The 26,442-nt window shown below is 40.0% G+C and overlaps 1 protein-coding gene and 1 long non-coding RNA gene across 6 annotated transcripts in view; one reads left to right on the forward strand and one right to left on the reverse strand.

Moving 5' to 3' along the window:
• Positions 1-24,606, reverse strand: LOC125100866 (uncharacterized). 2 transcript variants are annotated; one of them, XR_007127681.1, is made up of 4 exons: positions 24,488-24,606; positions 22,894-23,073; positions 5,692-5,852; positions 1-812 (listed from the first exon to the last, which is right to left on the reverse strand). It is a non-coding gene; the product is annotated as an uncharacterized LOC125100866 (long non-coding RNA). The 2 variants fall into 2 exon arrangements; XR_007127680.1 differs by lacking the exon at positions 1-812 and having other exon boundaries at positions 5,486-5,852.
• Positions 1-26,442, forward strand: part of KCTD16 (potassium channel tetramerization domain containing 16) — a 311,256-nt gene that overhangs the window by 74,976 nt on the left and 209,838 nt on the right. The window lies entirely within an intron of this gene.

Raw genomic sequence — 26,442 nt, forward strand, 5'->3', positions numbered from 1 at the left:
CATCACTGTACCATAGCCTCTACTGATTTTCTTTTTCTTTTCATACTCATCTCCCCTTTCTAGTCCCTTTGATTTTTGAGTTATTGCCTCAGTCCCACATCACTTGATTTATTGAGACTCCCCTGGCCATGAGGAAGATATATCAGTTAGAGCATGAACTCTGGAGTGAGTTTTACATTCACCTGGCTCTCAGGAACACCAGATGTCCACAATGTGATCTTGAGCAAATCAGTGAACTTCCCACTGTTCAGTTTTCTTTTACTTTAAATTTCAGATAATGCTGACTATCTAACTTGGGATACTATGATAATTAAATTATATAATTATGTAAAATGCCTTTCATAGTTTCTGTGAGTTTCTAGAGGTGACTGCAACAATATCTCCCATCTCCTATGTCCTTTTGCAATGTGACCAGCTTCTCTGACATCAAGAGGTGGGGTTCATGTCCTCTCTGTGGCTTGTGATTACTTTGGCCACAGAATATGCTTTGTGACTTCCAAGGCTAGGTCATGAAAGGCACTGCAGCTTCTGCCTTGTATGCTGAGATACTCCCTCTTGGAGTACTGAGTTACCATGGAAAAATCCTGATTACCCTGGGGAAGCCCAGGCACATGCATAGACAAGTAGGTGCCTGGTCAAAAGGTCTAGCTGATGTCCCAACCAACAGCCAGCCTTGATTGCCAGTTGTGTGAATAAAGACACCTTCACTTGATTTCAGTTCCCAGCAGTCAAGTTTTCCTAGCTGAGGCTCCAGCCATCATGAAGCGCAGAAAAACTTTTCCAGTATGCCATTTGAATTTGACTTGTAGAATCTATGAATGAATATGATAAATGATTGTTTTAAGCTGGTTGTGGGATAGTTATTAGTAATAATTGCAACAATTTTCAATAAATTCTAGCCATTATTAACATGGTCATGATCAGTATTATTACCTCTGTCACAGGATAATTTATATATAGTACATTACCAACAAACCAATAAAAACAAACCAAACTTATTTATCATGAATATACATAAAGTCTAGGAGATGTTGTAGAACATGACTTTATTTCCTTACCAAATCAGTGTTGTTATCGGTGGCCATCCAAGAATGCCTTCTCTCACAGGCCTTCCTAACACTTCTCTAATTTTCTTGCTATCTTTTTTGCCCACTACCCCTCTCCCAATCCACCCAGGGTTCCAGTTTTGATCTGGAGAATGGTGCCTGGGCTATTTCCATGATCAATGACTAACCTCAGGTGAAGGCTTGTGAATTTCAGATTCTTCATCTGAGGTATAAATACTTATTGAGCTCCTACTATGTATTATTTGGGACACAGCAATGAATAAAACAGACCAAAATCTTGCTGTTATAGAGCTTATATTCTAGTTTGGAGAATCATATTCTGGTTTGAGCCAAAGAAATAACTGAAATCTATGGTATGGTGGAAGTGGGTAAATACTACGGAAAAGCATAAAGCTGAGAACGGAGAAAGGGAGTGTTGGGGTCAGTGCTGTAGTTTTAGAGAGGGTAGCTGAAGATGACCTTATTGAGAAGATGGAATTTCAGTAAAGTCCTAAAACAGGCAAATGAGAAGTCATTGTGTGTATCTACAGAATGTATTTTATGCAGAAGGGTCAGAAGCGCAAAGCCCTGAGGTGGAGCAGGCATGAGTGTTCAAGGAGCAACAAGAAGGCCCCTTTGGCTAAAGCGGGAGCTTGGCAGGAAAGGCAGGCAGAGAGGCAAATGGGCTACACGGGGTCAAGTTTTATATGACATTGTGAGGTCCCTGATTTTGATTTTGAGATGTGAGAGCAATGGAAGGTTTTGGATAAAGAAGTAATATCATCTGACTTTCGTATTCACAGACTCCCTCTGACAGCTGTGTTGGAAATAGCCTGGAGAGAGACAAGGTTGAAAGCAGGGAGGCCAGTGAGGAGGCTACTGCAATTATTTGGGCAGGGTAGAGTATGACTTGGGCCTTGGTACCAACAATGAAGAAGGTGAGAAATAGCCTCCAGCTTTGCTGATGAATTGGATGAGCCCAAGATGCCCTCATGGTTTTCGTCCCAAAGCTAGAAGCATTTAATTACCATTTCTGAAAGAGGAAGACTACTAGAGAGAAATCTCAATTTTTGAATGTTGAGATTGAGATATCCATTAATTTCTACAGGGGAAGAACCTTTAAAAAGCTAAATATTGCCTCCCTCTATTAACAACAACAACAAAAAAAACCCTTCAGTGTTATAATATTAACAGAGTCTACCTCTTTACTTGATCTTATCAAAGATCTTGACCATGCAAGGCAGATTAACTCACTCTCCTGCTTAAAATTATCAAATGGCTTCCACTGTATTTAGGATAAAATCTAATTCTTTGCCACAGTCTCCAAAGCCCTTCCTACATGTATTACCTGTTCAAAGTATCTTGTAATACCCTCTTCTTCATTCATTATGCTACTGCTATAGGGGCCTTGATTCGGTCCCTCAAACATGCCAAGATCATTGCAGTCTTAGGAACTTGGAGTTGCTGTTCTCTCTTTCTGGAATATTCTCACGTTTTCTGTTTCTTCTGTACCAGAGACTCTTTGTGATGATTCAGATTGTAGACTATGTGTTTCCTTCTCAAACAATTCTTTATAATCCTTGTCATTATGTCCATAGTGCTTCTCATCCTCACATTTTATTCATTTATTTATTTACACATGCATCGATGCCCTCCCCCAAGGTATCTTATCTGAATAGTTTGCTACTGTAGTCCCAGCACCTAATACAATGTCTGGCACATATTAGGCACTCAGTAAATATTTGTTAAGTGAATAAAGTTAGGAAGAAAAGGAGGAGGTATAGAGAAAAAAAACTATTCTCTCTTATAATCAAATAGAAAACATATATCACATATTGTCTTTTTGTTGACTACAATTTTGCCTCCCTTCGTTGAATAATGCATTTTTTAAATTTTTTTTTAAAGATTTTATATATTTATTTGAGAGAGAGACAGTGAGAGAGAGCATGAGCGAGGAGAAGGTCAGAGGGAGAAGCAGACTCCCTGTGGAGCTGGGAGCCCGATGCGGGACTCGATCCCCGGACTCCGGGATCATGACCCGAGCCGAAGGCAGTCGTCCAACCAACTGAGCCACCCAGGCGTCCCTGAATAATGCATTTTATGTTTTAGACTTTATGCATTGCAAAGTATTTTACAGGGGTTTGTTTTAATAATTTTAATAATACAAAGTCAGTAGGTCTGCCTATCTCCAATTTACATATGAAAATGAGGCTCAAGGGACCAGCCTTCTCTGCTTTTAAGTGACAGTCTGACCTGACCTTGAATCCTTGCCTCTTGACTTTGAATCCTGCATTCTTTCCACACACCTTTCTAGTTCTCTGTAATACCATGGGCACTGATACTGCCACAAGCAGCAGCGTGTAACCAAATGGGTCAGATAAAATTAGAAGTGGTCTCAAATTTTGCTGACTAGAGTCTTTGCCCATTTTAGAACCCAAATCAGAATTTATTAATATCTTCTGGCTCTAGAATTTTTAAATAACTTTCTTTAATTTACATACATATTTCTAAGACTGCTGGGAATATAACTGGGAATACAAAAACTTCCAGAGAATATGCTCCTTTCAAATTTTTTACCTGATTTTAAAGTCTCTGGGGGCTTTGTAATCTCTGAGAAGTCTGGATTAATGGTTGATTCCCATGTGTTCACAAACCACAACACTTACCACAGCATTTATAGCGAGGTGAGGAGCTGTGACTGATTTCTACCTGAGGATATTTCTGGCAGAGCTGTTCAGGAGAGGACCCACCGCATACAGACTTTTTCTGCAATAATCCGCTTCCATGTCAGTGTACCCAGGGGCAAAAATAATGCCCATTTAAGAGGTGTGATGCTTCAAGGGGCAAGGGAGGCAGACTGTTCCCAAGGATTCAAAAGTCCAGAAGTCACAGAGTTGACACTTTTCTTTGGAATTCTTTGCTCTTCCTTACTTCACTTCCTGAGTTTTCCTCTGCTTACTGTGCTCAGAAATCTATGTGTTTTGTGGGGTAGGAGAGGGGTTGGATATACAAAATCTAGCCTTTGTTCCAAGAAGTATGCAGTTAAGTAGGAAGATCTAAAATTTATGCTCAAACAACTATAATGAAAATTAGAAATTGGAATAGATGCAGCCTAGAATGGTTAAAATCTTGCTCATTAGAGTCACACTGACTCAAAGTTCAGGTTGTTGACTCTCATTTGGGTTGTTTTGGACAGGATCGCTTCTCGGCCTTTTGGCTAAGATCAAGTGTGGGTTGCTTTGGACAGGATACTTAACTTCCCTAAGACCTGGTTTCCTCTTCTATAACACTGACTTAACAATTTGTATATGTGTTATTACATGTAATTGAATCCATTATATATTTGTGTAAGTGGATCAGTATAGTTCTTGACAAATAGTAATTGATCAATAAATGTTAGCCTTATTATTATATATCTATATATGTTTTTAAATGGTTTCATTTCTCCCTCTGCCCTTAATAAATGACTGCATTTTAAATTGAGGAAATATTATCAGTAAAGTATGAAATGGGAATATTCAGGATGTCTGGGGGAAATGGCCAGTTCCAGTTTAGCCAGAGTCTGGGATCTGTGTGGAGAAGTTTTGAAATACAAGAGATAAATCTGGAAGGGTCAATTAAAGTAAGGCTTGAAGGGTTTTGAGTAACAAACTAAAGATTCTATATTTAAATCAACAGATGGGGACAGGTAGTGAAGGATGGTATTCTGTTTAAAAGGGAGTTCTGGAGCCAAACTACCTGATTATTACTGCATGATACTGGGCAAATTACATAATTTCTCTCTTCCTTAATTTCTTCATTTGTATAATATTACCTGCATCATAGGCTTATGGGGAGTATTATGAAATAGGACATGTTCATTATGTAGCTGGGAGCCTGGGAAAACACTAAATGGTTATCATTACTATTATTTGAAGAGAATAGAATAGTTAATTTGCAAGTGGCAGAAACAAAAGACAATACTTTCAGTGTTATTTTGTAGCTAAACTGGTGATGTATTTTGAGTAAGACAGCCATAAAATGTGATATTTAAAACCTCTTCTCCAATCCCTAAACGTTTGGTTTTTCTCCTAAGAATTTCCACCTTTATTTATTCAGTCAACTTCTAGCTGGAGGTAATTTTAAGAATGCAAAGTGGTATGTGCAGATACAACTTCCATACACAACCCTGCCACTGGCGCTTGTTGTCTGTGATACATCAAGATAGCGCAGAGTAAATCTATTCCTAAGATGCTGAAGGTACATGAGTTTTTGTACATTGAATAACTTAAGCAAACAATGAGGTCCTTCTTTGGAAAAATGCTGGCATTAATTTATTTTCCATATGTAAGAGAGACCACTATCCCATTCATCATCTTTTTAAAATCCAAGTATTTCTTTATTTGGGTGAGCAAAAGGCTGTACGAACAACATCTACTGAACAGCACAATGGAGAAAGCTACCAAAAGCCAAATCTGATTTTTTTCCTTTTCTGCCTTTTCATTATTAATTTCTGCCTGTCATTATTAATTTTCAGTGTGTCACTTTTCTCTAGGTACAAACTTTGGACAGGTGGCTTTAATGGTTTTCATGAAAACTCCAAGTAGGTGAATACTAAGTAGGAATGTCACTTCCTTAGGAAAAGTCAATGAGCCAAGGTATTCACCTTTGATGAGTGTGGACTAGGCTGGCAATGGCATCTGCAGCCTCACAGGTGAGTTTTTCTCTCAGTGGGGTTCAACCAGATGACAAAGAGTCAGTCCATTGAATTCTTCAGATTTTAGGGTGATAAGAAGGCTCACGTCAAAATCTTAATTGAGGATTTTGCTGGAAAAGACATGCAACGAGATCATGCTACATTAGGCAAGTCTTCGGGCAGAGGATGTGTCCGTTTCGTCTGTCTCTATCCCTAACTCAGGGATTAGAGCACAGCAAGCATAGTCTTAGCAGCTTCTTTGTTCTCACCTTGTTTTGTATTGTTTTTCTCCTCCCAACTTTTCCTTTTTCACTGGGAGTGGATATCTCTCATATTAGGAATTAATTTGGTCAATAACCAATAGGAACTCAGTAGGTCATTTCTATGACCTACTGTTTGAAGCCACATCTGCCATTTCTAGTTCTCTTCCTAAACAGGGTAAAGTTTTATAATACAGTGCATCCTTCTGGGAAGTAATCACGGCTATATCCAGGATAGTCTATGCTTGAAGATGAATGGTCATCTTGCTATGTGCCACATTGAACTCCTTTTCCTTGTCATCTATATCTGTAAGCTAGCATGTTTTCTCCTTCCATTCCATACCTTATAAGTAGATTCATATCTACCGGTATCATATATTTATATACTATATCATTATATATTACAGACAGATATTCTATGTACCACTCCTCTTCTAGTCACACAGTATTGGAATCTGGATATCAGTAAGCCCTTTTTTAAAAAAATTATGATACTCCTCAAACATCTATGAAAATAGTGAGAGTTGTGTAATGAACCTCATATTGGGGACTATGATACTTCATGTGTCCTTATGTCTTTATGAAGTCCAGAATTGTGACTAGCACAAAGCAGGTCTTTATTTATTTATTTTTTTTAAAAAGATTTTATTTATTTATTTGTCAGGGACAGAGGGAGAGAGAGTGAGCGAGCACAAGCAGACAGAGAAGCAGGCAGAGGCAGAGGGAGAAGCAGGCTCCCTGCCGAGCAAGGAGCCCATCCTGGGACTCGATCCCAGGATGCTGGGATCATGACCTGAGCCGAAGGCAGCCGCTCAACCAACAGAGCCACCCAGGCATCCCCAAAGCAGGTCTTTAATACAAGTTTGCTCATCAAGCTGATTGCTTATTTATTAAATTTATTCTGCCTTTAAAAATAGGGAACAACTTTATATAATTCCTTGGACTCCTCTCCCAATTTTTTTTTTTGGTTGTTGTTCAGAAATGAACTTGTTGCTGGCCTATGGCTATAGAAAATAACAGAATCAGATTTTGGGGTTTTTTAGAGAGGACTGCTTGAGCATCTTTTTCTCATTTTCTAAAGATGTTCTGCCTGTCGACAGGAGAGGGATTTATAGCAGACTTTTTCTTCTACTAAAAAAAGTGTGTTTTATTACAATTTGAAATAGCAGCTATTTGAAAGTACTTGACCCTGAGAGATTAAATGACTCTAAGAGAGGGGAAAAACATACGTGCACCAAGAACAAATTCCATGCTAATGAATCTGGAAGTTTGTTTTATAATGGGAAATTTATGAAACAGTTTTTTCATATAAAAGTTCCTGTGTTTTTTTCTTCAGGGTTTAAAAGAAAAAAGGAGGTTTGTCATCTGTGTGTTTTTACTAAATCACCATCACATTGATTTCCATGTGGGACTTGAGGAAGAAGTAGGTAGATAGATGATTATGGGTATCTCTAAGGTAACAACCTGTTATCTACTGACCAGTGTATCTGAGGCCTGGGAAGGTCTCTGTAGAAAACCAATCTGGTTGGCAAATGTATCTTCCAACATGCATTATATTTACTTTCCTTGAGATGGAGAGTAAGCTGGCAATCAGACCAGAATACCTTATTCCTTCCATTTGAATGTATTAACTCTCACCCAAATTACTTTCTGATAATTGAGTGAAGAGGCCAGGTCGCCTTTGACTTTGGGTAAAATGTCGTTCCTGGAGCTCAAAGTGATTTCAATTCTAAAATCATTTCATTTTGCTTCAGACAAGTGATGGACATATAAAACTACCAACATTCAGCAAAGAGGAAATCCTAAAACAGTCATAGGATTTTTGAGGAAATGAAAACTTTAGAGAATGTTTCACTTTCATACAGATGATAAAATGGAGATCTGGAGAAATTAAGTGATTTGGTGAGGTCATCCAGATATTTACTGGCAGAATTAGATCCCTAAAAGCACGTTCCTGGATCATATACAATCATGTTGGGAGATATTAATACTGTAAATGCCATGCCCATATTGTATCCATTTTTTGTTTCCAGAAATTATACAGGGATGCTTTTAAGTGTCCATTGGATAAAATATGATTATGGCCATTATGTTGCTATTATCTGGGTTTGAATCCAAGCATTTCAGGTCTAGATTTTCCTTTCTTAAATTCCAACTCTATTCTTCACTGAACAGAAATCACCTATGGGAATAGGTAACAACATCATTTGGACCAAAAAGAAAAAAAAAGTACAAGATGGTTCTTTGCAGTCATACAAACATCATATTCTACATTCTATTCCTATTACTTGGAGTCTAAAACCAAAGAAACTCTTCAATCATTCTAAACACTGTGACTTTGGCCAAATAATTGACTTCTGTAGGGACCTTTTTTTTTTCCATTTGAAAAAAAAAAACAGAACAAATAAATCAAGGAGGTTAAAAAGTCTGGTTCTCAGAGAAAGACTGTCAGAACACCTGTTTGGGGTAAATCTGTTTGGGGTTCCACAAACAGAATCATCCCTAGATAAGCTTATAGGAACAGAGAATATATTTACATCCACAAGTTCATTATTTCCTTTGCTACATTAAGAAGCACAAGGTCAGTGAAGACAAGCAGCTGAGACATCCAGAAAGTCCCCCAGGAGTCTTTTAATAGTGAGAGTCTGTCTGCCTGAGTTCCCCTGAGGCTGGGTGGAAAGGACTGCCTTTTTAAGAACACTGAGAACACTGACAAAGCAACAAGAAGTCCTAAAAGGTCTAGGATCATAAGTGGCTGTTTTGGGGCATTCATCATGTTGCTAGAGGAAATTGCTTGCTTACTGGAAATTTTACGATCTTTTTTAAAAGATTTTATTTATTTATTTGACAGACAGAGAGATCACAAGTAGGCAGAGAGGCAGGCAGAGAGAGAGGAGGAAGCAGGCTCCCCACTGAGTGGAGAGCCCGATGCGATGCGGGGCTCAATCCCAGGACCCTGGGACCATGACCTGAGCTGAAGGCAGAGGCTTTAACCCACTGAGCCATCCACGCGCCCCAATTTTAGGACTTTAATACTACTGCATGTGACTAGTATGAGCCACCAGTGATATTATATATTTATGTAAGTGTGTGTGATCAAGTCTTCCATACAGAACATGAAAAGGTGTTTATTGATATCTTAAAATCTTCAAGCTATTAATAATCTTTTCGATTGGGGAGTAGTGAGAAATCAGAATACGCAAGGTAAATAGTGGGGCCAAAATTTTGCCTTTTGTAAAGTAATATGTAAGTCATAATTACTAAGATACATTTTGTGCTCATTTATCATCTATTTTATATTTGAGTTACTTGTATGTATATCTGTATCCCTACCAAGTACTAAGTTCTTAGAGGGTGGGAGTGTGTGCATAATTTACCCTGATATTCCACAAAGCACAATATTAAACAACTGAATTCAAGGAATTGCTTACTTTCCAAAATGCTCCCGTGGCCACCCACAACAGAGCCACAATTTCATGGAACTGTAAGGTAAATGTTCATGAGTTATGAGACTAATTGCTTTTCAGGTGCAAGGTAGGACCTATTCACTTGAGGACCCCTAAAGCTAGCGAACCATTAGCACCAACATGTTTGTTTCACGTTTGCAAATCCTAAAATAATTTCAAACAACCGTTTATTTTCTTTTTACCCCAGGGAGTGTTTAGCAGAGGTTTAAACATAGTTTTTTATTAGATTCTTGGGACTTAGCTTGTCACGATGAATGGTCTGCTGTTTGGGACCCACTTCACCTGGATGACACAGTATCATATCTCAGCCCTACCAGGCTGGAAGAGCTCTGTAAGACCTAGATTCCCTGAAGTTGTTTAGATAATTTATAACCATATTTTCCCCGTGACTATATGTATATCCCTCTCAATTCGTGGAATTATATTCCCATGTTTCAATTCCACCAACATTGATAATGTCTAAAAGTATTCACTAATGCATCAGACATACATAGAATATTTTCTGTGTGCAAGAAGACATAATACTACATCCTAGGAATGATGAAATTTGTAAGATCAAAACATAGCAGCCAGTGATATGGGAAGAACTACTCTATGAAGACAAGGTCCTTGTCTTCAGCAAATACCTGTACATGATAGTTCCTGCCCTCAAAAAAAAAAAAAAAATCATGGTATTTTGGTTTGATCATAGGTATTTAGCATGTTATTTAAGTTTTAGTCACTAGAAAAATATATAGTGAACACTCTACGTATACCCTAAAAGTACATATATAAAAGGTGCTAATAGGCCTTGTGCATAAGGACATTTCATTCAGCTGAGGAGATAAATACCTAGTTTGGTTAAAACAATAAATAACACAAGAGATAATACATGGTTGTACACAGTCACCATGAAATTAAAATTGACCTTCATGCAATGTGCATAAATTTCATAGGAGAAAGTGATCACAGTTGCTAAAAGTCTTTGTGTTCTTCATCCACTGACACACAGACTTCAGTTCAATAGGAGCGAAGTGAAAAAGTTACTCCTATTTCTTGAGCACTTACTACTTTCAGGCTTTCTATGGCTGTCTGCCTTTTAACACCTGATCTCATTTCCCCTGCATGACTACATGAATTCAGTGCTATTATATCCATTTCAGAGATGAGGAAACAGAAATAAGATTTAGTGATTTACCTAAGAGAGATGACAGGAAGTAAGTGGTAAACCTGGACTCAAATCCAAGTCTCTCTGTCTCAAAGCCCCACTCTTCTACCATGCCACATTCCTGCCTGAGGACTCTCAGTGAACCTTTGAAGCAGGTACTATGCTTATCATTATGAGAATAATTAATGGGTTAGCAGATGAGACATGAGCACAGATGCTGCCTGGTGAATACCAAAGTGAGATGCTCTTCTAAATAAATGGTATGCTGTATTTCATTTTCAGGATTTTGATGCCATTTCTAAATGTGGGGGATTCTGAAACAACTTACAGAACCAAGAGATGGACATGATACATGCCCATGTGCAGACCTTGTAACTAACTTTCTTGATATACCCCAATCTTGTCTCTTTGTATTGTGCTCAGATAAGTGACTGAAAATTGGGTATTCCCATTTGTTTGGATTCATCCTTTAAAGAATGCCTTCCTGGACGCCTGGGTGGCTCAGTGGGTTAAAGCCTCTGCCTTAGGCTCAGGTCACGATCCCAGGGAACTGGAATTGAGCCCCACATCAGACTCTCTGCTCAGCGGGAATCCTGCTTCCTCCTCTCTCTCTGCCTACCTCTCTGCCTACTTTGTGATCTCTGTCAAACAAAGAAATAAAATCTTAAAAAAAAAAAGAATCTCCCTGATGGCTGGTGATGATGAACATTTTTTCATGTGTCTGATAGCCATTTGTTTGTCTTCATTGGAGAGGTGTCTGTTCATATCTTTTGCCCATTTTTTTATATGATTGTCTGTTTTGTGTGTGTTGAGTTTGAGGAGTTCTTTATAGATCCTGGATATCAACCTTTTGTCTGTACTGTCATTTGCAAATATCTTCTCCCATTCCGTGGGTTGCCTCTTTGTTTTCTTGACTGTTTCCTTTGCTGTGCAGAAGCTTTTGATCTTGATGAAGTCCCGAAAATTCATTTTTGCATTTGTTTCCTTTGCCTTTGGAGACATATCTTGAAAGAAGTTGCTGTGGCTGATATCGAAGAGGTTACTGCCTATGTTCTCTTCTAGGATTCTGATGGATTCCTGTCTCACGTTGAGGTCTTTTATCTATTTTGAGTTTATCTTTGTGTACGGTGTAAGAGAATGGTCGAGTTTCATTCTTCTACATGTAGCTGTCCAGTTTTTCCAGCACCATTTATTGAAGAGACTGTCTTTTTTCCACTGTATATTTTTTCCTGTTTTGTTGAAGATTATTTGACCGTAGAGTTGAGGGTCCATATCTGGGCTCTCTACTCTGTATCATTGGTCTATGTGTCTGTTTTTATGCCATGCTGTCTTGGTGATCACAGCCACATTGAGATACCACCTTACACCAGTTAGAATGGCCAAAATTAGCAAGACAGGAAACATGTGTTGGAGGGGATGTGGAGAAAGGGGAACCCTCTTACACTGTTGGTGGGAATGCAAGTTGGTGCAGCCACTTTGGAAAACAGTGTGGAGATTCCTCAAGAAATTAAAAATAGAGTTTCCCTATGACCCTGCCATTGCACTACTGGGTATTTACTCCAAAGATACAGATGTAGTGAAAAGAAGGGCCATCTGTACCCCAATGTTTATAGCAGCAATGGCCACGGTCGCCAAACTGTGGAAAGAACCAAGATGCCCTTCAACGGACGAATGGATAAGGAAGATGTGGTCCATATACACTATGGAGTATTATGCCTCCATCAGAAAGGATGAATCCCCAAGTTTTGTAGCAACATGGACGGGACTGGAAGAGATTATGCTGAGTGAAATAAGTCAAGCGGAGAGAGTCAATTATCATATGGTTTCACTTATTTGTGGAGCATAACAAATAACATGGAGGACAAGGGGAGATGGAGAGGAGAAGGGAGTTGAGGGAAATTGGAAGGGGAGGTGAACCATGAGAGACTATGGACTCTGAAAAACAATCTGAGGGTTTTGAAGGGGTGGGGGGTGGGAGTTTGGGGGAACCAGGTGGTGGGTATTAGAGAGGGCATGGATTGCATGGAGCACTGGGTGCGGTGCAAAAACAATGAATACTGTTACACTGAAAAGAAATAAAAAATTAAAAAAAAATAAAGAATGCCTTCCTTTGCAGAGAAGGATGTGTTTTCTTAGCATATATACTATAACATGCTTTCCACTCAGTGGATGCTCAATAAATATTTTATGCTGGCTGAGTAGGAGATGATGATGACAACCTGAGTTGTTTTCAGTCAAGATAATCAGGCTCTTTGCCAATCAAACAGAAAAAATTAGGTGTCCTGTCAAAAACTAGAGAAAATCCTGCAGTTCTTAAAAAGTTACTCATTTTAAAATACCAAACACTCTCTTTATAGTATTTTAGTGTTTGTTTAGGATGCCTTACCCACAGGAAATTTAGTAGTTCAATTGTTTTCTATCATGTCATAATGTTCAATACTATGTTGTCAAGGTGATGAATTGGAGGGTGGGACAGGTGTTTACAAATAGTCCTTAGGCAGTATGCATTCCATCTTTCCAGCCAGCATAAAGTGATAGGCATCTGCTAAGATAACTAGTTGAAAAGCTGAGAAAACTTTGGCAGACAAAGGAGAAATATGACTTAGAGCACCCACGAGATTGTCCCCACTCCATTCACACAATCCATGTATGAGAAGACAAGAAGAAATCCCAACCACTAAGGCTGGGTGTGGGTAACCTCTTCTGTGGCTTGATGCATGCACAGTATTCACATAACTGGAATTGTGGATATGGTCTAGGATGCACCCAGTAATGAGCTGATGGGTGATAACTGACAATGTGCAGCCCTTGACCTGGAACGAACCCAGCTATGCATGGTCTCTGAGCAGCTAGAAGGGGACGAGCGATCTTCTGAGGAAGAAGACATTTCAAAGGTGAAGGAGCTAAATAAAATTTCAAAAAGATATGATGAACAGAAAAAGAATATCAAGATTGCAGCCATCTCAAGGGGGCAGTGCCAAGGGCAAATATCTTGTATGAACCCACTGAAAGGGTCAAGGAGCTTGGTTCTCTTTCAGGAAGAGCAAGGTGCAGTAAAGGCAAATCCTCCCTACTATTAAGGCGAGTAATAAAATTATTTAATGCCTGCCTCTCTCCCAAAGAAACACAATTATAAGGTGAAGAAAAATGTAAAGAAAGCTATGTGATCATTTGGGCACAATCAGAAGTATAAATCACTGTAACATGCTAGAAAAGGTGGTTGCCTGTTTCTGTTTTTTTAAGCTTGTCTTTTGCCTTGACAGTTTTACAATTCATGTCTTACCTTTGACTCTGTATTTGCCTTGCTGAAAGCGATCATTATCCTAAGAAAATGTTCTATTCTATTGGAATTATTTCTTAAGTAACTATTAATACCACTCTTATAAATGGATAGAATTAACTCATAGACTGGCAGCTTTCTTTGAAATTCTCTTTTCTCCTTCCTGAGCTTATTTTAATCTTTGACTGCAACTTGTAAACATCTGTCTAGAATTGATGAAATGACCTCATTTGGGTCCCAATCAGCTCAGCAACAGAGACTCTCATGCTTAGGAACCAAATGCCACTAATGTAGGGTAAGAATGAAAAAAAAAAACAAAGTGTTATGGAGGGAAAAACCTCATAGGCAATCCCTCTAAAAATTCCCTTTACACAAACTTGGGACTTTGGGAGGAAAACGTTAAAGAAATAATTATTAGAATAATAACTTATACATGTGATTAAAACACTCAATGTACTGAAAGTAGGGTGTTTTCTTAGATGATTAATTTGAAAAATAATATGCTAGAGGCTCGCATTAAGTGTCCTAAAGCCTGCCCCTGTCTGCCTCTGGAGTTTGACCCGGCATATTACCTCACTCTCCACACTTCCCCACAGAAGTTCTTTCATCCAGAGATTTCAAAGTGTCTTTACAAATGTAAATTAACAAGCTGCATCTCTTTTCTCCATAGAGATAGCTCATTTAAGTAACACCGAAACTTACCAAAATGGTTTACTCAAGGTCACCTGAGAAGTCCTTTGTGTAATCTGGAAATGGATATTCAAAGTGTATCAAAGTGTATTGCAAAAATACTTTGCAGTCTCATTGCAGATACAGACTATTGTATCCTGTGGCAAGAACCACTGGAGGGGTGAATAATTTTTAATTGTTACAATGAGGCACCTACCAGTTGGTCTTTTCTCAACCTCACCAAGCTCCCACAAACCTGGAAACCCAGACTTTAGCCCTTCTCTTTCTTGTCTTATATGTCCCCATTTTGGGGGGACAGAACATTTTTTTAAAGGTCTTTATGAATTATTTTTATTAAATAAGTACTTGGCAATATTTTCTTTTTTTCCTCCCAAACTGTTCTATTAATCCAATCAAAAAATGTTTATTAATCTCTTATTTTGTTGCCTCTCACTATCCTGGACACAGGGAATACTACAGTCATGCTCTTTCCTTCATGGGAGAAACAGACAATAACCAAGTAACAGATACACCATGGTCAATGCTATGAAGATGATAAACATGATGAGCCAGGTGAGGTAGGTAGGAGCCGATGGACTAGGGAAGGCCTCTCTAACTAAGCAGGTGACATCTGAACTAAGACCTGGAGCATGAGATAATCAGAGTCTTAGAGTGGTGCTCCAGGCAGAAGGGAAGCAAAAATAAAGGCAAGAGCTCCAGGGAAAGAACCTGGAATATTGGATGATGACCAAAGTTTAGTGCACTAAAGTGAACAGCAAGAGGTGTGGCTTCAGAGGAAGGGCAGAGCCTGTGGACCATGGGAAGGAGTGGATTTTATTCTAACAACAGTGATCAACCCATGAAGGGTTTGAAGCAGATTAATAACATGATCTGTATTTTAAAACTAGTAAATTGTGGAGAATAGCTTTCCTCTGAAATAATTTTTTCTCTACACGTTATAAGATTCACCCACCAAAGTTGGACTGGACCTGTTGAACTGGAATCTATGGTCACTTTGATACTCATTATAATGAATTATGGGCCAGGCTTTCTCACGCCTTCTAACCAATGAAGAAATAAGTATGTATAGGAAACTGTGAGTTCCTCCTTCATCCTCACCTTCATCCTCACTGCACCGTTTCCCAAACACTCATGAACACAAAGTAAAACATTATCTTAAAAGGAAAAGACCAGCCTGCTTCTGTAGAGCTGATTCAACAGTTCCTCCATTATGGGTTAGCTGGTCTTGCCCTTTTCACTGAGAAAGCTGCAGTGTTCCTGTCTCATCTGCCCTCCCTCTCTGTGATTCCTACAGCACAAGGCACAGACCTATGCATGACCTTTTATCACTTGTATTGTCACTGAATGCTTCCCTTGCCCTGATTTTCTGTTTTTGAGCTCTTTGAGGGCTGGAAACTATTTCACTCACCTTTGTACTCCCAGTGATTTTCACAGAGCCAAGTCCAGAGTAAGTGCTCAAAAAAGGATAGGCAGGGGCACCTGAGTAGCTCAGTGGGTTAAAGCCTCTGCCTTCCGCTCAGGTCATGATCCCAGGGCCCTGGGATCGAGCCCCTCATCAGGCTCTCTGCTCAGTGGGGAGCCTGCTTCCCCCGCCCCCCTCTCTGTCTGCCTTCCTCTCTGCCTACTGTGATCTCTGTCTAATAAATAAATAAAAATCTTAGAAAAAAAAAAGAAAAAGAATAAGGATAGGCAGATGAATGATCAGCCTGGTGAGAAATAATGGATTATCCCAAATTAGGACATATTTGAGTGTAAAAGAGAATGTGATGAATGATTATGCTGAGACAATAATATAAAGTTGGCATGGATGTGTTGAACTGGGATCTATGGTCACTTTATTATCACCGTAATGAATTATGGGCAAAAGTATGAACTCTGTAATTTTAGAGGTATTTTCCAAGGCACTAGTACTGCATTTGCCCTGGCCAGTTGAGACCAATGGTTCTCAAAGCATGTGAGACACAATAGCATAGGAAATGTTTGTGGGTGGCAAGGGCATCAAGATTAATAATATAGTTTTACATTTTCATAACATAATCCCATGTTCAATACTACTTTAGCATTTCTAATTATTACAAAGATAATCTCTCAGTTTTGTGGTAGATTATCTTTGACCTCCTCAAGCCCATTAATCTTACTTTTTTAATGAAGAGTGAACAAACCTCAGGATCAGAGCTTTTAAGCAGGAAATGGTATTTGTTTGGAATTTAATATTACCACATTGATTATTTTGTGCTTTCTTTTCCTTCATGGCAAATAATGATCATTTTCCAGATAGGATTAGAATATAAAATTTCATTTTTCAATGAATGTTTTGAAGTAAAAAATGTAAGACTTAAATATATATGCCAAGAACATACATAAATTTTGGCAAAAACCATGGAGTTGATGTAACAGAGACTAACATTTAGGTAACTAGAACAGAGCAATGATTCCCAGCCTTGTTTCTGTGGCTATCTTGAAGGTACACATTTACTAAAAAATATTCACATGAAATTAATTTAAGTTAAAGTAATTTAGGAATATAAATATGTATGTATACATCTATTTTATTTAGTTTTGCAGTATTTTTCTCATTATGAAGATTATACATGTTTATTATGGAAACACGATCCTGGAAAAGACATAATGGTGTAAAGATATAAAATACAGAATACTACACTTCAGGGAAAACCACATTTGATATGTGAGTTGTTGCCTTTTTTTTTTTTTTTTGGTACTTTTGGAAACTGAATTAATGATTTTGAATTTCAAAATGTTAATATGTATGTCAATCTGAATTTACATGAAAGAAATGAAAAGGTTATGGTTTTGTTTATTAGAAACAATTAACAATAGAAACACTTTAAGTATCAAACCTTCCCTTGTGTACTTAAAAGTTTAATTTACTTAAAATTTATATACATGTAATATATACATGGAATATTATCAACTTAACATATATCTTTAATACATAAAATTTCATACAATTTCAATCAGTTATAATAAGATGAGTGAAGTTTCCTTTTGGAAATCGTGCCCTTAAACCTCTGCTTTTCTTACTTGCTAGAGACATATACTTTTCAGCTCTTTACAAACTCACCTTCCTACTAGGGAAGACTAAAACTATGGCAGATTGAGCTGTGTTCTAATGTTCAGCACGAGGCAATGGCTTTGGCCCTACTGCCATACCAAGCCAACAGGTGTAGGAAAACAATTATCCACTTATAAGAATGGTGTACGTGTTAGAAATGTCTGTTTACATTTTGTTCCCCAAAGCAGAACATTAACACGATGTAACATTATTTCCTTAATCACAAGCAGGCAACATGGTTAAACCACAGTAGCAACCAGCAACAATAACTACTCCACACAGATATAACAGCCTGCTGTTCCATTGTGAGTTTCATTTTCCTCTCCCTCACTAAAGACTTCTCTATTTAGAAGGAGAGTGACAACTCCATCACTCGATTTTGATGTTATAAAGTGAGAGAGGCTGGATTACAGGATGTTATAGTACTTTGTCAGGAAACATGATGAAGCTAAGAGGACGACCCATCATCTTGAAATGAACTCCAGTTCATTCCACCTGGCAAATACTAACAATTCTTAAGACTGTAGTCCCAGGAAAGACTAGGAATCCATGAGGTTGGCTGTAACTTCTGTGCTTGAAACAGGGCTCAGTTCCTGGAAGACTCTTAAATATTGTTGAATGAACAAACCATCATTAAAATAGCTTCTATTTCTAAATACCCAAGATGTAATATGTGCTATGATTTACTATACCAACTCCAGTTCTCACAATAGCTAAAACTGTATTAATATTATCTGCATTGTCTCATTGAGGAAACAGGCTCAGAAATGTTAAGGAATGTGCCAAGTTCACACAATGAAGGCATTAGGTTTCAAAACTAAATATGTCTGATCCCAATGCTTCAGGTTTTTTTTTTCCCCCTCCTATTGAATGGAAAGAGTTATATTGCCTCAAAATGGCTTCATATATGAAGAAGGAAAACTCCAGCAGATTTGGAATCTTCTGCGTGACCTAGTAACATTACTCCAAAAAAAAAAAAAAAAAAAAAAAAGGATCCATGTTTGTTTCTGGGACTGTAAAACAGAGTTTCCCAGTGGCTTTCCTCTGAAAGGTTGGGAAGAACCTTTGGTGAGTGACAGATATCAACACTCTTAAGCTGTTTAAAAAACCACTACCAAATGTGTTTGCGTGTGTATACACACATACACACACACATATGGGACATGTGTGCATGTGTGCAAGTCAATTGTTTTTAATATTCTGTCGCTGCCTAACCTCTCCCAGCAACCTGGCAGCTGGGGGCACTAAAGGGCTCAGAGGGGCCTCTTGACTTGATACCTCCTTCCCATCCTCTGCCTCTCTCTGGCAGCTGTGCCACCTTTTGAGGTGACTGAGCAGCCCTAGCCAAAAAGAGCCCAGAATCCCTGTGGAAGGGAGCAGAGGGCAGCACCAGAACAGCCCTCCAGGAGATGAGGACATCAAAAAGATTTGTTCACCAGAGTTTGCAGATTACTGCAGCTTTATAAATAATTCACTTGGTAATGTTTTATCAAGAACTGCACAATTGCCTCAAAAGCCTGACAATCTAATGGACTTTAAAAAGTTCTTAATAGGGCGCCTGGGTGGCTCAGTGGGTTAAGCCGCTGCCTTCGGCTCAGGTCATGATCTCGGGGTCCTGGGATCGAGTCCCACATCGGGCTCTCTGCTCAGCAGGGAGCCTGCTTCCCTCTCTCTCTCTGCCTGCCTCTCTGTCTACTTGTGATCTCTGTCTGTCAAATAAATAAAATCTTAAAAAAAAAAAGTTCTTAATAGAAGATTATCAAGGCTTTGACTGGACAGCTTTCTCCAAATGTAGGCCATTTTTCCCCCCTTCTTGGAAAAATATCTGTAACAAACAAATGAGTTTGTTATGATTGCCTACCTCATGTGTAAAATTTCAGCTAAAGTGTCCTGCTTAACAGGCAGCATGCACAAAGTACACAAACCCAGCCAAGCTCTCACGATTTCTATTTGTTGTTTTTCTTTAACATCAGCAGTTGGACACTGCGCTCATCTTCAGGAAGAAGTCATTATATCAATTCTTTATTTAACCTTTTTGCTGATTTATATTCCCTGTCCTATGACAAAGATATTTTAGTCCATCTGCTCCTTAATAAGCATGAATTTCCCTCATAGCGTTTTAACCCACTGATTTGCATTTCTTGACATACATACCTTACATGCACTAATAGTAAAGTCTGTTTCTCTGGTCACAAGGTGAAATAGGAAAATGTGGATGATTCATGAAACTCCCATTATTACTCGAGAGGGAGATTCTAAGTTTTTGCCAAAGATGGTGAATCTTTGGAGAAGATGGACAGGATTGATTTAGTGGTAAAAATGTGGGCTTTGGGTCAGATGACCTTGTCTACCTACACCACATGTGAATGGTGTGACATTAAGCACCTTCTTTAACCCTCTGTGTCTCAGCTTCCTTGCTTATTAACTATAGATAGTAACTGTTCTCACGAAAGACGGTTACTGTGAGGATTGAGCAAATGAATAAATGGAAGGCACTTAGGACAGGGCTGGAGCACAGTAAGTACTTGACAAAGCCAGCTGCTCAAAGTCATTCCATTTTAGCACATTTTCTGTGTGAAGGCCTTCTACCTGGCATGCAGCAAATATTAACTGAGTAAGTGCACACATGCTTCCTGAAGTTGCCACCCTGAACCTGTGGACATATCAGCTTCTCTGTTTTCCATCTACTTTCCATCACTAGGTTGAATTTAATAGATTGGTGCTGTCCTTTTGTACCCTAGATTTTCCATACAAGATCCCAACAGTGGGTTTACTTGATCAGTGGAAGAGGCAAAACAAAACGTTTATCAAATTAGATGCCTTTCTTTTCCTCCAGGGACAAATCTATGGTGATCAATTTGAGCTGATAGGACTTTGAGTTTTTACTTTGCTGTTGCTCAATAGAAAATCAGTTTGAATTGTTAAAAGATAAACTGAGGCCCATTAAAATGTTTAAGAGTTTATTTGAACAAAAATGGTTTCAAATCAGGCAGAATCCAATCTAGAAGATAGAGAAGAGCTCTACAAAATGAAAGACATTTATAAGTGTAAGGGAGATCAGGAACAAGGAAATTATCCTAGGCAAAAAACCAGGTTGGTAATTGCAAGGTTACCTTCCTTTAGGGGATGGTAGTGGTCTATCAGGCATGTTACCTAACTAGTACTGATCAGGCAATTCTTGATTGACTGGTTAAGGATTCCATTTCTCAGAAAGCCAAAATTGTAATTATGGATCACTTTTGTGCTATGGGACTTAGTACAGGTGACTCTATTTTGGGCAGGCCTGTTTCCTTGTTTTCAACAATTTCCCTCTTTTCTATCAGATTCTCAGCCTACCTGAGAGATATCTCCGAAATTTAAGGCATTTGTGCCACTCGCTGCTAAACTCGGGTTCTTACAGTTTTTGTGTGCTCTCTGTATGATATTCACAGGTTACAGCTTCAGGTTCACATTTTTTTTATTACTAAGTTTTTAATTTTAATTCCAAAATAGTTAACATAAAGTGTTATATAAGTTTTTGGCATACAATATAGTGATTCAACAATTCCATACATTACTCAGTGCTCATCATGGTAAGTGGACTCTTAATCCCCTTTACCTATTTCACCCATCCTCCCACCCACCTCCCTTCTGGTAACCATCAGTTTGTTCTCTATAGTTGAGTCTGTTTCTTGTTTGTCTCTCTTTTTTTTCCTTTGCTCGTTTCTAGGTTCACATTCTTTAAGTTGGTCGTTTTCTTTGCTCCTTTTCCAACATTCTTTTCTTCAGGGGATCATTTGCTTTGTGAGAGATGCCTGTGAACATGCATTTTGAGAGAATTCAGTGCACCAGGAAGACTGTCACGATTATTCTAAGCAGGATAACTTCCAATGTTTGGAGTGCACTTTGAAGCCTTGGTCTCCAAGACCCAAACTAATGAGAATCAAATAAGTCAAAGAAAGGCCTCACTGAAGGACCAACTGGCTTGTTCAGTGATATCATATTGCCGGGTCTCAACTTGCCCAGAAATGTTAATCCAAGTGAGCTGTTGGTGTTGGCCACAGCAAAAATGCCTCCTTGCTCAGCTAAAAGGTAATCAAGGGATATCCTATTATAAAGAACAAGTTTGATCAGAGACTCTAGGGTTTTGTTGGGTGGCTTTGCTTTACTGGCAGATTCAGAGATGAGTGCAAGAATTAAGGAGCATTGTTTTCCTATGCATTAACAAAGAAGCTAAGCAAGTAGCAAAAAGGAAAAGAAGAAAGGTTTCCTACTGGGAATGAACATTTTGATCCATGATCTTGGGAAAACTGCCTACCTAAGATGCTGTCTGCTTCTGAGGAGAAACCTTCCTAGTCAATTTTAATTTTAGATTTCCAGCTGGTATACAGTTCCAAGAGTCTGAAAGAGCCCTTTTTAATTGGGAGATATGAACCTGAAGTTCAAGTCCCTGAAGTTTGGCTACTGCTAGAAGGACCTAGTATCATCCATTCCAAGGACATTCAAGGGCAGTCTTTCTTTTTCATAATCCCCCCCCCAAAAAAATTCCCAATCAGAAGGGTGATAGAGAATTGGCAACATAAGTTTGAAGAGTCATAACCAGGTATTTGAGGAAGCTAGAGGAATTCAGTATCCAAACCAGTTTACAGGTATGTAACAAACCTCAAAGACAATTAGCAGGATTAGAATTTAAATATAGACGAAGGTACAAACATAATTTTTCTCTCTACAATCAACTCCACTTTTACCAAAGAGTATCACAGTAAAGCTAATTTGTCTGCAGTAAACTTGGCCTGATGTTATTTACGTAAGTACAGCAAGAATAGTGATTGCTCATATAGGCTCCTTTTAAGTCTGCTTTCCTGGAACTTTTTTCTTTTTAAAAAATATTTAAGATTTTATTTATTTATTTGTCAGAGAGAGAGAGAGAGTACAAGCAGGCAGAGAGGCAGGCAGAGAGAGGGGTGGGGGAAAGCAGGCTCCCCGCGGAGCAAGGAGCCTGATGTGGGATTCCATCCCAGGACGCTGGGATCATGACATGAGCAGAATGAAGGCAGCCGCTAACTGACTTAGCCACCCAGGCATCCCTTTCCTGGAACTTTTCATGAGAAATCTCAGATTGAACTCTTTAAAGCCTCTCAAGGTTAGGAAATAAGCCAAGGACTAGCCATCAGACTTCACCTGCAATACCTATATATTTGGGTAAATTCTTCCATTATTGAGGTTCCACAAATATCTTACATTTCCTGGGCCTGCCAGGAAACTTCTCTACTTACCTGGTAAGGCTGCTGGGAACCCTTGTAAGCAAGGTATCAGGTAGTTTTTCCAAAGAGCTTTATTGGCGCCATAATGTCAACCTTCGTTCCTTAAAGTCCTGAAAGCTGTGGTCATATCTGAGCCTCAAATGGCATTCTAGCCAAGGCGTTGGCAATATAACCAGTGTTTCCAATTGCGTCCTGTTAAAGGAGAACAGATTCGGGGCGCCTGGGTGGCTCAGTGGGTTAAAGCCGCTGCCTTCGGCTCAGGTCATGATCCCAGGGTCCTGGGATCGAGCCCCGCATCGGGCTCTCTGCTCAGCGGGGAGTCTGCTTCCTCCTCTCTCTCTCTGCCTGCCTCTCTGCCTGCTTGTGATCTCTCTCTGTCAAATAAATAAATAAAATCTTAAAAAAAAAAAAAAAAAAAGGAGAACAGATTCTTATTGAGTTTATGAAAATAACTAACTATATTCCCATGAACAGAATACCTACGAGTTTCTGAATTCTGGAGGGATCAAATGGGAAGAAAAAGTAAATGTCTCACCTTTGTTTCCAAAAGTATACTTCACCCAATTGCTGCTAGTCATAGGTAGCCTAAGAGAACAGTTATCCTTAAATCTGGAAAAACAAAACATTAAGGAACCGGCAATGTTTCAAACAAAAAGTTATAAAAATTATAATTATCCTCATCAGTTCTTTCTGTCCCATGTAATTATTTCTAAGCAGATTTAATTACATATTGATTAGAAGTCTCAACCCTTAGAATCCTTAATTCCTTGTGAAAACTAAGAAGCTAGCAGTTTTGGACTGTCTGTTACAGTAGCATTCTGTGAACTGGAACATTTATAAGTACATTGTGTAATTTCTAGAAGTATATTCTTCCTCACGGCAAACTTTCCAGTGTGACATCAAACATGTTTACTAATAGACCCAAGTATCTTTAATTCCTCTGGAAGTAGAAGCCAGAGGTAGATAAATCTGCGTTCAGTAGGTAATATTTCAATATTTTGTTTTATTTGGAAATGATCCAGATATTTCATGAATAACCATCATTTAATTAATCTCAGTATAACTAAGGTTTCAAGTTACCAAAAGGATTTTGGAAACTATTTTTAGGACATACCATAAAGCATAGTGAGTGTGGAAATTTCATTTACAAACTTTTACTTTACTTACATCTATTTGATTTACTTATTAACAGTTATGTTTAGGTTAGTCATGAAAATTTCACGAGGCATTGAACAGCTAGCCATCACCTTCAGTTACCCTTCTTGCTGACACATTATGTGACAGAGATAACGTGAGCTTATTTGGGTTTTAGTGAACCTGAGGAGAATAAAAGTAGTATATGTAATGCTGATAGCTGTAAAGGCATGTCTTTTTCAATTAAACCAACAACCTTAAACTGGCTTAAAAAAAAAAAAAAGGATTTTATTTATTTGCGAGGAAGAGAGAGCACAGATGGAGGCGCGAGGGAGAAGGAGGCTCCCCGCGGATCCGGAGAGCTCGGCGCGGGGCTCCATCCCAGGACTCCTAGACCGTGACCTGAGCGGAAAGCAGACGCTTAACCAACTGAGCCACCCAGGCGCCCCTTATACTATGTCCTGGAGACCACCCTGGGTCACATGATACGGAGACTGAGCCCTGCATCCAACGACGACAACTCGGCAGTTTGCTTCTTTACGACAGGGAGAAGATCTTCAGCGGAGATGGAATCAACAGACTCCCACGTTCTGGATTTACGCTGTTTCTCTGCGATGTCCAGTCCGTGCTTTCACCATGGCTTCAGAACGCTCTGCCTCCCCTCGGCACACAGGTCGATTTTAGCTTAGGGGAGAAGACCTAATAAAGAAATCCCATCGGGCTCCGAACATCAGCTTCCAATTCATCCAATTTCTGAGCATAGAACCATTTTTGTGAAAATCCTCTTGAACCTCTTGTTAGGGTTCAGTTGGCCCAAACAGTAAACATTCCCGGCAGCCCTGGGCAACCCCAAACAGAGTGCAAAAGATACTGTCCTCCCCAGATGCAGGGCCCCTCTCAAAGAGAACCAAAATAAAGACAAACGATTCCCCAAGGGGGTGAGGCGCGACCCTTGGCAGGGCCCTACCGGCCCGCGGAGCGCAACCCGCACTTCTGTCCAGCCGGTGCTAAGGGGCCCCAACCCGATGAGCGCCAACTTAGGTTCTCAGGACACGGAAGGAGACACACAAGATGGCGGCAGCCGTCCCTCCCAGAGAGATCGACCACCAGTGCGTCCGCAGAAGGGAATTCACAAGTCACAGTTCCAAGGTCTTATTCCACATTGTTTCGCCCGCCGTCTGGGTTTGGAAAGGAAGGGACGAAGGGGAATTTGCCCTCCCCTACCGACCAGGCGCGGTAGGCAGACGGAAGAGCGTCCTTGGGGGAGAATTCTTACCCTTGCCGTCTTCGGCCAGTTTTCCCAGGATCCCGCCTGCGGGCTCGGGGGTGAGAGCGACTCCCCGCGCTCTAGGCCTGGTCGCCAGACACGTCCGCCCAGGAAACGTCGTTTCCCCCCAGCCTCAAGGCTGAGTACCTGAGCGAGACGCCCTTTTCTGTAGGGCGCCTCATAAACGGATAAGCTTATCTGCCCCGAAAGTTCCCCTGCGGCCGCCGTAGCTCAACATTATCTTTGGTGAGGTTCCCCTGCTCCCTCAGCTTCAAGCAGGCCCCGGAACCAGTCAGTCTTGAAAGCGGACCCAGTTCAACCCTGAACTCCGTCTGGTTTCCACGTCGGACCCAGGGCTTCCCTGGACCCAGTTCCACTTCTAAGTCGGACGGGTCTGACAGGGGACCCAGTCCGGTTTCTAAACCGGAAACTGTGTGAGCCCGAACGTCGTCCGGCTTTGAAGTCGGACCCAGTCTGCTGGGGGACCCAGTCCGGTTCTCTAAGCCGGAACCAGTGTGACACCAAACGTCCTCCGGCTTTGAAGTCGGACGCCTCTGACGTGGACCCAGTGTTGTGACCCCGAACGTCGTGAGGCTTTGAAGTCGCACCCAGTATGATCTGGACCTATTCCGGTTATCTAAGTCGGAACCACTGTATGCCCTAATGTCTGGCTTTGAAGTCGGACCCAGTCTGCCGGGGTACCCAGTGCGGTTCTCTAAGCTGGAACCTGTGTGACCCCAAACGTTGTCCGGCTTTGAAGTTGGACCAAGTCTCATGTGGACCCACTGGTATGATCCCGAACATCGTGGGGCTTTGAAGTCGGACTCAGTCTGACCTGGACCTATTCTGGTTCTCTAAGCCGGAACCAGTGTGAGCCCTAATGTCGTCCAGCTTTGAAGTCGCACCCAGTCTGACAAGGACCCAGTGGTGTGACCCAGAACGTGGTGGGGCTTTGAAGTCGGACCAAGTCTGACCTGGACCTATTCTGGTTCTCTAGGCCAGAACCAGCATGAGCCTGAACGTCGTCCGGTTTTGAAGTCGAACCCAATCTGAGGTGGGACCCAGTCCGGTTCTCTAAGCCGGAACGTCTGTGAACCCAAACGTCATTCGGCTTTGAAGTCAGACGTGTCTGACATGGGACCCAGTCCGGTTCTCTAAGC

Source organism: Lutra lutra, chromosome 5 (assembly GCF_902655055.1).
Source record: "Lutra lutra chromosome 5, mLutLut1.2, whole genome shotgun sequence".
Taxonomy (NCBI): domain Eukaryota; kingdom Metazoa; phylum Chordata; class Mammalia; order Carnivora; family Mustelidae; genus Lutra; species Lutra lutra.